We start from the raw sequence: 9394 nt of genomic DNA, 5'->3' as shown, positions 1-9394 counted from the left end.
TTTGAGTTATAAGCCAAAAACTGCATTTTACCCCTATGTTCTATTTATAGCCATGGCGGCCATCTTGGTTAGTTGGCGGGGTCACCGGACACAATTTTTAAACTAGATACCCCAATGATGATTGTGGCCAAGTTTGGTTAAATTTGGCATAGTAGTTTCAGAGGAGAAGATTTTTGTAAAAGTTAACGCAGGACGACGACGACGGACGACGACGACGGACGCCGGACGCCAAGTGATGAGAAAAGCTCACTTGGCCCTTTGGGCCAGGTGAGCTAAAAAGTCATTTGTATGCATTTCCCATAGGGTCCTATGTTAAACTAAGTCCCCCACTGGCGGCCATCTTGGATGATGGATCGGCTACAAAGTAACAACACTTGGTCAGCACCTCATTAGGTGCATTCATGCCATGTTTGTTTTCATACCATTAATACCGTTAATTTTTATCATACCATTCAGTGGTTCTCTAGAAGTTCAAAATGTGAAAAGTTAACGCCGACGACGGACGACAAGTGACGAGAAAGGCTCACTTGGCACTTCGGCTCAGGTGAGCTAAAAAACCCAATATTCAATGATCCAATTACAGTGTTGAATTGGTATTCAATGATCCAATTACAGTGTTGAAATTGGTATTCCATTATCCTATTACAGTGTTGAATTGATAACCTTCGAGAAAAGGTTAATTAAAAAAATCCAGGATTGTTTCTAAATTTCTAGGCACGGCAAACAACATTTTTTCCGTAAAATGAGGATGTACTATCCCGCTTGAAGTAAGTTTTCTTTTCATGGCAAATTATATAAGAATATTTGTTTTAATTTATTTTTATATAGATTCATACATTTTGTAAATTAAATATTTTTATATTTTAATATTTTTACCAAGCAAGAATTAGTATCCGGTATGGATTTTGCTCATTGTTGAAGGTCGTACAGTGACCTATAGTTATTAACTTCTATTTCGTTTGGTCTGTAGTGAAAAGTTGTCTAATTGGACATACCACAACTTCTGATATATAAAAATATAATTAAATTTCTCTTGGTGAATAACTTGGCCTTGTTGATGCAACTATTTCTTTTTTCATTTGCAAGGTCTCTGTTAACATTCTGAATTGCAGACTTCTTGAAAAATCTACCGTTAGTTTTACGAGCACAGCCAAAGATACTTTACAGTGCAGCATATTGCCTTAAAAGACCTATCTGAAATCTACTTCATATTTGATTGACATTCAGAATTTTAAAAGATCTCTTCTTCTGTTTAAGACTCTTTTTGTAAAGATAATAGAGACCCAGAAGTAATGTCATAAGTTTTTCATAGAAAGCTTTAAAAGTAGATTTCAGATAGTCTTTTAAGGCAAGCTCTAGCCTACGAGACAGACAGTGATTGGTTACAAGATGAGACCATTTCCCCCTCAATATTGTTGCTAAGCCAGTTTTGTTCCCTAAAATTAAAACAAAACATATTATATATTACATGTTTAAGTGTATTTTTCACATAGAAGAATTTACAAAACTAAACATTTATATTGATATGAGATTAAGAGAATATTTATGTCAATTTTTGGCTGCATTATTCTACTAAATTTGAAGCAGACATCAAATGTATATACTTGTTACTTTGTCAGCAAATAAATGATTATGTGGACTGATATTGAATAAAAAATAATTAATTAAAATTATGTTATTGATATACAGTAGTGTAAACTCAGAATTTTATTTATATTGCAATGTTTTAATTTATATTATTGCGAAAAATTGTTAGGGTTATAATCGCAATAACTTGGAACCGCATTTTTGAAAAGACAAAATCATTAAACAAACCTTGCATATTGGAAGCACCACCAGCAGTAAAGCCTACAAATTTTGAATTTACTGCCTCTGTTAGTCCCTTAGTGGAGAACACATTCATAAGGAAATCAAGTAGAGTCATCCTCTCCAATGCGCAAAAAATATTTTCTACATATCCACCTGTACATGAACGTATATAAACTGATTCTAGGTCCTCCCCTAAAAAAAGCAGTGCTGCAATCCATTGTAAGACTTAGAAATTTTGCACTTGTCAGCTTTTGGACAATTCCCTCTTTTTTCTACATTTGCAATACTTTTTATGAACATATAACATGAGTTGTCATTAATATAGTTCATACTGGTGTCAATCCCTTTTTTTTTGTTCAATAGACACAACAGTTCAGAGTCCTCGAATGAATTGTGGTGTTTTGCCAGTGCATGTGCATTAATAAATTTCATTTTTAAAATGTCGTACTCGTTAGATTTAAGTTGAAGTAGACATTGAGAAGCCAGTGATGTTTAGGTTGTGACTGTGAGATGGTATTGAACTTTTGCAAATAGTGAAGATGGCTTTTGCTTGCCTCATGTTGTTTTAATGCCTCTATTTTAAAATTATTTGTGCCATTGATAAAGGCACAGTAACTTTTATCTTTTTTGCATGATATGCAGAACATGTGATTTTCAGCCTTATTAAAATAAAGCCATGGCCGTTTATCTTGCCATTGTACTTGGAATAATTAGTTATCAAAGGTACCAGGATTATAATTTAGTACGCCAGACGCGCGTTTCGTCTACACAAGACTCATCAGTGACGCTCATATCAAAAAATTTATAAAGCCAAATAAGTACAAAGTTGACGAGCATTGAGGATCCAAAATTCCAAAAAAATATGCCAAATACGGCTAAGGTAATCTATGCCTGGGATAAGAAAATCCTTAGTTTTTCGTAAAATTCAATGTTTTGTAAACAGGAAATTTATAAAAATAACCACATTATTGATATTCATGTCAACACCGAAATGTTGACTACTGGGCTGGTGATACCCTCGGGGACGAAACGTCCACCAGCAGTGGCATCGACCCAACATTAACGGTACCAATTTTCCTGCACCACATGCGCATTTCGACAATATATGTCTCTTCAGTGATGCTCGTGGCCAAAATATTTGAAATCCAAATCTTATATAAAAGATAAAAAGCTATAACCCAATTTATGTTCCCTTTTGTTCATTTCTTAATCTTTTTTGCATTTATCTTTTCATCTTCACTAACAATTTTGTTTAATTTTAATATTTTGCCGGGATTTGCCCCCTCAAAATAACGTAGAAGACTCATTCTATCCACTGTTGTCAATCATGACTTACATTTGTTTATTTACGTCAACTTTGCGTTATTTTTAAACATTTATTTTCAATTCAAATTTTAGGTGACTTCAAACACTCAAGTGATACAGAACGAAAATCTAGATCCCGGTTGGTTGTCGTGTTATATTGCTCCATTTCAAAGTTAAAGGAAGCAGATGTACACGTTGATGATAGAAAGGAGTAGGTCCGGTAAGGACCGATTTTGGCCTCAAATTTCAGATTCATCTGATAAAAGATTTTGATCACTTTTTAAACACTTTTTAAACACTTAAGTTTCAATTCATTTGAATCAATTAGTGTATGTGAAAGATTTTAACTGATTTAGCCATTAAAAACGATCAGACTCAAGCTCAAATATGAAAAATCTACCAAATATGCCGAAAATTGTCTCTTTCAGACGGTTTTTGTCAAAAAAGAAAGTGGCCGCATCCGTGTTCATCCTCAACCTTAATATATGTTATGTATTATCATAAAATACAACTTGCATTTCAATATTAAGGATGAACACGACTGCGGCCACTTTTGTTTTACACGAAAACCGTCTAAAATTTAACTAAAACGCTAGAATTGTGAAGATTTCAGTAATTAAGCATGACTTTGTGGTGCTCGTACCCGATATATGTGCATTGTATTGTCAATAACAGCCCATATTTATTTAGCAGAAGCATTCTACTGTCCAATAAAGAACTAAAAGTTTACATTTTAACAATTTTGTAAAACTGCTATATTTTGGGGCCAAAAACGGGTCTTACTGAACCTACTACTTTTAACTGCGTAAGAAGCGGAACGTTTTTAACGATTTTGCCGTACAATTTCGCTCGATTTTTTAAAGCAAATGCACGTTTCTATCCTGGCTGAAGTTATTTACACTACGGAATTTCTAAAGGTCCAACGGGCGCGTACAAATAGAGATTGACAGGCCCGACGATGATTTTACACGCCTCGGGCTTCGGACTAGCGCCCAAATTTGAAGACGGGCGTACTTGTAGATTCTGCACAGCTAATAATCGACCAAGGTAGACTTTTGAGCAAAATTTATGTTTCTAAGCTATCTTTCTTAGGGCGTGACGAATTCCATGTCAATTAATCAACAATCATTACTTAGATTTTGTTTTCATAGAAATTTAAAGTTACTCAATAATATGTAAAGTTAAGCGATAAAACTAAAGTTGGACACTACACCGACTTGTTTTCTTGATACACTTCATGTAACTGCTTTAAAATATTTAAACAATCAATTGAGGTATTATTCCAATGTTCATAGTCAGGGCGAAAACACATTAAGAAATACAATTGATAGGTCCTTTATAAGAGGTCATCCGATATGAAGATCGGAGAAGTTGAACCGACATTCAAATATGAGGGCATATTGAGGGAAAGAATCTTGCAACAGGCCAATAACGATCCACTGAAAATTAAAAGGGATGTTATTCCCGTACAGAGAGCGTTGTAGTCTCTTTAAAAAAACATCGTCTTTGACTTTCCCATTCTGTTTGGATGTGGCTGCGTACTTAAAAACGGCAAAGTTTTTTTTTTACTGCCGATCGAAGGAAGATTTATTTAAGTGACCTTAATTCATACTTATCGTAATATTTAAACTACATGTATGAATAGTTCTTAGTTAAATTAAAACTCAAGAATGAGATCGCCATTACGACACCTTTTCTACCGGCATAACGGTCCTTCCAAAATAGTCTCTCTTGCATATCATACTAATATATCTAATATTCAGCAAGGGTGATAGCTTTACCGGATTTGTTATCACATAAGCAACACGACTGGTGCCACATGTGGAGTACAATCTACTTACCCTTCCGGAGCACCTGAGATCCCCCTAGGTTTTGGTGGGGTTCGTGTTGTTTATACTTTAGTTTTCTATGTTTTGTCATGTTAACTGTTGTTTGTCTGTTTGTCTATTTCATTTTTAGCCATGGCGTTGTCAGTTTGTTTTAGATTTATGAGTGTGACTGTCCCTTTGTAGGTAAATCTTTTTAATTGAATGAACAAAATAGTAATACTCTTTAAAAACTTTTAAAATACTTCATACAACTACTTGCAAATATGAGCCGTTCTAAATTTGTTTAATGCACAGAGCTGATAGCGCTACTGGTGGAATATGAAGTCACAAATGTATGATCACATCGGTTAAGTAGTCAATACTAAGGTACATTAAATGCTTTATAAAAAAACTTTTATAAATGAAGGATATTTGCAGAAACTAATTTTAGTTCCTTGTGTATAATTCGGAGTTTAGTATGTCGTCCATTATTACTGAACTAGTATACACATTTGTTTAGAGGCCTCCGGGTCAGGGAGTTTCTCGTTGCATTGCATACCCATTAGTGGCATTCGGCTGTTGTCTGCTCTATGGTTGGGTTGTTGTCTTTTTCACACATTCCCCATTTCCATTCTCAACTTTATAATATAATTTGTCTATTATTTTATGTCTTTTAAAAGTCGTATAACTCTTTGCAGTGTTATTTGTTTTTCACACTAACGGACGACACCAATCGGCGTGTTTAAAATTTTGAGTTCTTTTTTAAATAATTAATTGTTTTCTTAGTACATTACAGTCACATCTTTCATAAACATTCGACAATTGTTCTTGATGGAAAGTGGTAACTGTTTTTCTGTGTATTATAAACGCAGGACTTCAGGAAAGTTCAGAGAGTATACCTTGCTTTGGAAGTTACAAGGCTATGTGTTCCGCCATCGTTAACCACGACGACGATTTGTATGGCGATATTTTAATGTGAGGTTATATGTTACACATTTTCACGGAAACTAACGCAATTTTAAAATCTGCCAAAAATTTGGAGAAACAAAAAACTGTCATAGATAAATTAATTTGTTTGGCGTTTTTAAAAATCACATTTGCCTTGGATATGTGAGCCGACATACATTTGAGTCCTACATATAAATTGTGGAATAGTATGGGGTAAAGGGCGAAAGGGAGAAGAGACACGCCAAAAGGGAGACTAAAAGTGCATAAAAATAATAAGTGATAATAAAATTGAGAATGGAAACATATTTTATTAAATAAAGTATTAATGAATGTATCACAAAATCATCACTCTGGTGTGTTTTGTATATGCAACTTTTTGTATTTCTTTGGTTCTGATGTATAACGTGACTCTGTACTTTAAAAGATCATGTCAGTATGGTAATAATTAAACTCATCATAGATATCAGGACTAAATTATGGTATTGTTCTATGCTATGTCATTATGATATATTTCTAGTTTCAAAATACGTTGAACCACAAACGTCAAAATCAGTTAATCGCGAAGCGGAATTAACTATTTGTGGATTCTTATGAATTCTATATAACTTTTGGACCATTTGGTAAATCTCGGTATATTTCTGAAATTTATTCTTACATACTTTAGAATTTTTAACCCTGTATGGTAACATTGCCTGTGAGAAATTTTAAAATCGTTTGTATGTACATTGAAGATCATTGAACGACAAGTATACGTGACGTATAAAATTTTCTGACGTCAGAGACACGAATCAATGAATGTGTTTGTGTATAGATGGTTTTTTTGTGTTCTGTTAAATTGTTCCTTTAAAAATTGTTACACGATGATGACTGCTATACCCATATTTCGACTATTTTATTTAATGTGTCTTTTTTTGTAAACGCATCGTTGTAAATATAACGGAATTTGATGAGACTGTCATCAAAGTAAGAGGGTTAGAACTATAAAATTAGGTTTAAAAAGTAAAAACACAAAAATACTGAACTCCGAGGAAAACTCAAAAAGCTAAATCAAAAATCAAAAGGCAAAATCAAAAGTCCAAACAAATCAAACGAAAGGATAACAACTGTCAAATTCCTGACTTGGTACAGGCAATCCACCATTTTCTACATTTGAAAATGCCTATACCAAGTCAGGAATATGACAGTTGTTGTCCATTCGTTCTTGTTCTTGATGTGTTTTGTTATTTGATTTTGCCATGTGATTATGGACTTTCGGAATTGATTTTCCTCTAAGATCAGTATTTTTGTTATTTTAATTTTTTCCACGATTTAACGTCAAAGAAAAAATCTGGATTTGTGGTACTAAAGCAATATTTATCTATTTAACAGTTTCTACAGTTTATTAAACTAAGAGTTCCAAATGGTGAAGTTGAAATCATCCCTTCGTAAATTTTACGGACGCCATCACGAGTTGGTTGACCGTTATGGAATAACCGTTTCACAAATGATATCGGATATGTTCCTTACGTCGTAACTACAATCCCCTTCCCTTTCATGAATTTGACCTACCGAATTAGACTACCGGATTTGTAATCACATAAGCAACACGACGGGTGCCACATGTGGAGCAGGATCTGCTTACCCTTCCGGAGCACCTGAGATCACCCCTAGTTTTTGGTGGGGTTCGTGTTGTTTATTCTTTAGTTTTCTATGTTGTGTCATGTGTACTATTGTTTTTCTGTTTGTCTTTTTCATTTTTAGCCTTGGCGTTGTCAGTTTGTTTTAGATTTACGAGTTTGACTGTCCCTTTGGTGTCTTTCGTCCCTCTTTTAAACGTAAAAAAACAATTTGCCAATCACAATTCAAAGCTGGGACTCACCTATCAAACATGTACCAAACAACGTTCCACCATAATCGTGGTGTTATTCATGATGTCCGAACTTGAGATCCACAAACCAAAGGAAAGACAAAGAGATGATTGGTTGGAGACGTTGGTTTATGAACAAATTGATCATGATGGATGGTCAATAGCTTATAGGAAAATTTGCAGCTCGTTTTCTTGACACACATTTGTTTTGTTATTTTTCATCAAAGCATATGTTTCATCTCACGCCGGCGGCATTTGTGATGTAACGATCGGATACAGATAGTTTGAGCTTATATCTTTCGTGGATCCATTTTCTGAGGTTAAGTTTAGACGTCTACGATCTAGACAATTTGACTGTTATACATTTGTAGGCTGTATGAAGGACGCTCATAGGTTTGTAGGTGACTTGGGTTATTTCACAGACATAATCACGTTACATACATTTGTATCATGACATGTCGTTGGCGGAGGAGAAAATGATGATAATATAGTATTGTGACATTATGGGGTTTTTTTTCTGGACAAATTTTTTTTCGCCGCCTGTGGCGAAAAACAATCTATTTTTTTCGCGACAAGTCGAAAACAATTTTTTTCTTTCAATTTTAGCATTATATATAGTGGCAGCTGAGGGTGAAACAAACAATTTTTTTTTCTCAGAATCAAAAACAAATTATTTTTTTCTCCAAAAACTGGAAACAAACTTTTTTTTCCAAAAAAAACATAGCCCCCCCCCCCCCGAAAATCAAATGGTTGCTGCCTAAGAGTTCGGGAACCCCCACCTTTGCAGTACTATACCAACTTCAATGCTCTTCAACTTCTTACATTACCGGGCCTTTTAAAACATTTTTTGATTCCAGCGTCATTAATGAGTCTTTTGTAGACAAAACGCTCGTCTGGCGTAAATATGAATTTTAATTCTGGTATCTATGACGACTGAGTTAATTCACCTGCACATGACATATATATTTCTTTAAACTTTTTTGGTATTCCAGAGCATGCAGCTGCTATTCAAGACTTTTTATAACGTCACAATTAATATCTAAGCAGAAAGTTGATGAGCCAGGATGTATATGTCAAATAACGTCTTGTCCTTTTCTAAAAATAAATCATCAGGAGATACCAAGACCTTTTTGATAAATATTACTTATCAAATTCACAAATCATATGCGATTGTCTGGCAAGTATAAATTCTGCATTTTGTCGTTGTTTATCTTCTTTAAATATTAACTTGTAATATTTTTTTTATCTGTCTTTACAATTACTTTTACTGTTGATTTTATTTTTTGTGATATCTGTGGTTCTAAATCCCGTAATTGTCCTAAGGTACTTTTTTGTATTTTGAACTTTCGTTCTATCTGAATTGTTGTGTCTGTATGACTTTGTTTGTTTCCTTCTTTGTTACATATGACGTAACTCTGTACTTATACATCCCGTATTACGGCAAAATTTTGCATTCGTGTATTGATTATTGCTAATAAACTTTGTCTTCATGCATTTTGTGTTGGTCTTTATTACATATGACATGACTTTGTACTCGCACATCCCGTCATTGTGTTATTGTGAAATATTCTCTTTAAGTCTTTCATGACGTTTGTTTCCCTTTGTTACATATAACGTGGACCTGTACTCGTGTATCCAATCATTGAGTTCTGGTACATTTGAGTTTCTTTCTTAAATA

Source organism: Mytilus trossulus, chromosome 8, assembly GCF_036588685.1.
Source record: "Mytilus trossulus isolate FHL-02 chromosome 8, PNRI_Mtr1.1.1.hap1, whole genome shotgun sequence".
Taxonomy (NCBI): domain Eukaryota; kingdom Metazoa; phylum Mollusca; class Bivalvia; order Mytilida; family Mytilidae; genus Mytilus; species Mytilus trossulus.
This window is presented reverse-complemented; position numbering follows the sequence as displayed.